Below are 5,415 nucleotides of genomic sequence, written 5' to 3' on the forward strand. Positions count from 1 at the left end.
GCCATGGTGCAGAGAGCTCTAGTTCTGCTGTGTCTGTCATGAAGTCTGAGATTGAGAAGAAAGAGGCAGAGATAATGGAACTTAAAGGGAAGTATTCAGTGCTTACGAACCTTGCAGAAGCTCAAGGCAGGGTCATTAGGACCCAGAAGGCAAATCATTTGAAGGAGGAGGAGAAGCTAAGTGAAGAGAACTACAATTTAAAGGTTCAGGTAGATAAACTGGCAAAATCTGAGGACAAACTTAATGATGACATTTTGGTGATCAACCTTCACATTGATGGTCTGAAGAAAGGAATTGAGAATCAGATTAAACGCAGGGATGAGCTGAAGCTCTAGATTGGTGATCAGTTGAAGGCATTGGATAAGAACCAAGATAAGTTGAAGATGATCAGGGACATTTTGGATGGATGAGTTGATCGGATGAAGATGAAGTCCACTATGCTATGGTTGATGTGGTGCCCTTTTCTGAAAAGTTGTTCTGTAATGCAAGATGAACTCCACTATGTTATGTTTGTAACTCTACTATGCTATTGTTGGTGTGTTGCTCTTTTGTACCAATGTTGTAACACAAGACTCTCTGAATTATGTATGCTTAAGTGACTTTATCTTTGTTGAACCCAAGTATGTTGTATTATGCTTAAGTGACTTCTTATTTGTTGCATTGATAGATGGGTATGTGTTTAAGTGTCCATGACAATGAAGCACCTGTTGCATTGATAGATGCCTATATCTTAAGAACCATGACCATCAGAGAGCAATAAGAACCATGACCATTTGTTGTATTATGTGAAATCTGCTAGTTAAAGAGAGCTCTTAATTTCCTAACCTCTTGCTATAAACAAATGATGACCATCACATCACACATAAATAGATCAGATCATGACCATCACTTACTACTGGTAGTTCAACCAGCAAATTCACATCATAGAACTTAATACTTATCACTTATCACACATCACTTAGTACTGATCATACAACCAGAAGATACTCTCGATACACATCATTAGTCATGGTTACCACTGGCAGTAAAAAATGCCATCCAGCCAGAATGGTTTCTTGGTGTAGGAGCAGCTGATGAACCTCTAGGAGATTATGATGAAGCTCCGGCAGCAAATCTTGGGGTAGGAGGAGATGATGATGAAGCTCCAGCAGCAAATCTTGGGGTAGGAGCAGATGATGATGAAGCTCCAGCAGCAAATCTTGGGGTAGTGAAAGGCCTATTAACACTGGCACTAGTTGTTGATCTTCTGGTAGATCTTGTAGGGGGAGGCTATGATCTTGCTTCCCTCCTTGGTCTTGCAGGTGCAGGTTGTGATCTTGTAGTTGGAGGCTGTGATGTTCCACTTCTAGCCTGTAATAATGGATTGAACACATGAACATATTAGTTGCAAAGCAAATAAACACAAAAGAAAATACTTGGAAAGCACATTATGAGAAAATGTGCTTACCACATGCTTGTTTTTCCTCAGAGCCAACTCTGCTCTCAACTGTTGTCTGCAGTTGGTGTACCTGTCGCCATGGAGCCCACAGTTGCTGCATCTTATAGTGGCCATTCTTGAACCGTCCTTTGGTTTTGGAACCTCAAATTTTCCCTTTATTCTCTTATCTTTCTTTCTTCCCCTCTTCACATGAAATGTGGGTGGCTCTATGTCTGGTCCACTTGTCCTTGTCCAATCATGTTCACCAGGAACAGGATATATCATTGGCTCATAAGAAGCAAGGTAGAAAGGTTTTTTAAAGAATTTGGACATATATTCCTCTGGAAATCATTTTTCCTTCTTAATTGCTTATATTGCATGGTTGCAAGGTATGCCAGACAGGTCCCACTTTCTGCAGACACATGTATGCCATTCCAAGTTTACAACATGTGTTTGCTGCCCACTACTCACTTGCCATAGATTAACACCAGCTTGGATAGGTTTGCAGTATCTAGCCCTTTCCTTTTCCACCTCTAGCTTCTCAGCATAATGTGGTGTAATCTCCCACAGAGCTGCCTTTCCTTTCTCTCTATTCGTATGCCACCTAACCATCTGCTTGTCCTTAATACCATCAATCATAGTCCTAATAGGTTTTTTTCCTAAAATCTAGGATATAATTGTTGAACACCTCAGACAGGTTGTTAACAACCAAGTCTGTCTTGCAGTTAGTGTCAAAAGCATGCCAAGCCCATGTGTGCTTAGGTATTCCAGTCAGCCACTTCCAAGCTTCCTCACTCTCATTTTTCAGATCATTCATGGCAATGTTAAACTTGTGTTGGTTGTAAGCATAGCTGGCATTATCCATGCATTTCTTAAGATCTTCCCCCCCTAAAACCAGCATTCTGGAAATTTGCATAGAGGTGTCTAAGGCAAAATCTTTGATGGCAGTTTGAGAATACTTGATTTACTGCATTTAGCAGCCCCTGATCACATAGCATCCTAAACTTAGCTACTATACAACTACAAATGCAGAACTTAATACAAATGCAGCAAAGCACATACCTTGTGTCTATCAGACATGATAGTATAAGGACCAAATTTTCCAATTTCACCTCCTAGACATATCTTCAATTGGTGCAGAAACCAACACCATTTAGCTGTGTCCTCTTGTCCAACTATAGCAAATGCAAGTCGGAAAATATTGTTATTGCCATCTCTTCCAGTGGCAGCAAGGATTTGAGCACCAGTTGTGAGCTTAATGAAGCATCCATCAACACCTGTTCATGGAAAGCAAAGAAAATTTAAGTCTATAAAGCATTTCTAAACAATTAAAATTACTAATGCACAATAAAAGATTGACTAACCAATGAATGGTCTGCATCCATTCATAAATCCCTCCCTTGCTCCATTGATGCAGAAGAACATAGCATGAAACCTTGGTGCTGGATGTGGTATTTTTGTAGTAGGTTTACAAGTAACTGTTGTGACTAGAACTCTACTACCAGGGTTAGTATCCATGATGGTCTGAGCATAATCCCTAAGTCTAGGGTACTACTTCTTGTGCTCTCCTAGCACAGCGTCTACAGCAAGGTGTTTTGCCCTATAGGCCATGTGCCTTCCCACATCAACACCGTAATTCTCCCTACAGTTATCTATCAAAGTGTTTATGCTAGTGATGGGATCAGACATGAACAATGACTCATAGGTCTTAGCAAGCCACTTTGCACTAATCCTTGATTTCTGTGTGGTGGTAGGGCAAGTGTGCTCCAGCCTCATTTTCTTAATAGCAAAGGTCTTCTCCCCTATGATAACTGCAGCAACAATGCAAAACTGGGAATGATCTTGCTTACAACAAGCAATGATCCTTTGTTCTCAGTTTCTGTGATACCTAAAGTCTCTGGACTTTTTGATGTGCAAGCTCAACAAAGCTTGTCTGAATTGATGTTGATCCTTAAAGCACATGTACAGACATAACTGCTGATGTGGATGCTCAAGTTTGTCATTGTACGAGATCCTTGGTTTTCTTTTCTTGGCCCTACTCTTCCTCCCTTTAGGTAGCACAAATGAAGGTGGCTCATGTCCATCATCATCATCCTCAAACAACAACCAATCATCTTCTTCATCTGCTGAAGGAATGAAATCCGGTATCACATCCTCTAACACACTAGAATGTGACCTAGTAGTAGGGCCTTTCCTAACTTGAAGTTTCTTCCTCCTTTTTGGATATTTTTGCATTTGAGGCTCTTCTGTTGCAAAAACATCCTCATCTTCCTTCTCAAACAAGTCTTCAACATCAGTGTCACCCTCATAATGTAATAGTTCCTCATCTGAATTTTCATCTGAATCTTCAGATTGATCTAAATCTTCTTCCTCCTCTACTAATTGTGAGCTGTTATCTAAATTGTTATCACTGTCATATGCATCACTACTATTATGTGACTGTTCAAACACTGGCTCTTCCTCCATTATACCATTCAGATTGTCCTTCGAAGTTTATGCTCTCTTGGGTGCAAAAAGCAGTAGGCTGACTAGGGATGCTATGGAAAACTACACCTTCTAGATCAACAGCAAGAACTGCAGGCTCACTAAGATCATAAAGAGCAGGTGGTTCATAAACTATTGGTGCTAATTTATCCTCTTCATTTGCTGCACTTGCTGCTAAATAAGTTGTTGTTGCCCTCACTAGCAAGTTGAGAACTAAACTGTGGTTATATTCCTTTTTTAGTTCCTGCAGTTTGATGTTTGTGTCAATGAAATCTAATCCCTCCTCTCTCTCCTCTCCTATTCCTAAATTCCTCATGTGGTATAACTCATGTGACAAATAAAAACATTGTGTTTGCAACACTACATACAGGTTCAGAAATGTAACATCTGAGCTACATACCTTCATATCAATATTTGGCTGAGAATCAAAGTGAATCCTCAGTTCCCAAACATCATCATTCAAACTACAGTTCAGACATAAAAATTCATATAAGCACATAAGCATCAAAATTCAGATAAGCAAGCATATAAATTCAGATAAGCAACCATATAAATTCAGATAAACACATAGACAACAAAATTCAGATAAGCACATAAGCACTTGATGTCTTCATCAGTCAAACTATAAGCATATAAAACATCTACTATGCATTCTTAATTGCACAGAAGCAACACACAACCTGTACTAGAGAAACACAGAGCTTAATGTCACAGGAGCACTGGTTCAGAGTCCAGGAGCAACACAGATTCAGAGTCCACGAGCAGCAACATACATGTCGAGTCTAGGAGCACTGGTTCAGAGTACATGAGCAACATACAACCTCTAGCATTGATACAACTTGCCTCTACCATTGATACAACCCAAAAAAAGAAAGAAGAAAATTGCTAGTGTTCATCAGTGACTTACATCATGCCGCCACCAGCACCACTGGTCCAGTGATGGCTACTGCTAGGGTTGGCGACCTAGATCTCTGCCATCTTCACCCTGTCCTCCATGGACAGCGCCGCCTCCTCCTCCAAATCCTCATCCTGCGAACCAACGTCGGAGGAGTGGTTTGAACTATAGCCGCCATCGTCGATAGCCAGACCTACGTGGTCATCTACCCCGAGGCCGGGGAGGTCTCCGTAGTCGCCAGCAACGTCACCGCCGCCGGGAGTCGCAGTCGCCATCGTTAGAGAGCCGCACGGAGAGGGAGAGGGGAGAGCAAGGCTAGGGTTGGTCCGGTTCGACCAGATTCGAGAGAGATGGTCGGATTCGACCAGGTTCGAGTTAGTGACCGAGCCGGTACGTGTACACCATCGTGGAGAATGATATGCGGGCCCGGTACGTCAGATACATCGTCAATATGTGTTAGACGACTGTTAGATCGTATTGCAACAATTAGGCTATGAGATGGTACTGACACGCAAAAAAAAGACTATTCGTACCAATTCGTTACATGGTGCCCAAGTGTGGTAGTGCCCTGCAATTATCTCGCCCACCCCCTCTCGTGCCCTACTTTGGCTCCTATTTA

At 41.6% G+C, this 5,415-nt stretch overlaps 1 pseudogene; it reads right to left on the reverse strand.

The window, feature by feature from the left end:
- Nucleotides 1-1,269: 1,269 nt before the first annotated feature.
- On the reverse strand, nt 1,270-5,071 carry LOC123405402 (annotated as a pseudogene).
- Between the last annotated feature and the right edge of the window lie 344 nt (nt 5,072-5,415).

This window comes from Hordeum vulgare, chromosome 6H (assembly GCF_904849725.1).
Source record: "Hordeum vulgare subsp. vulgare chromosome 6H, MorexV3_pseudomolecules_assembly, whole genome shotgun sequence".
Taxonomy (NCBI): domain Eukaryota; kingdom Viridiplantae; phylum Streptophyta; class Magnoliopsida; order Poales; family Poaceae; genus Hordeum; species Hordeum vulgare.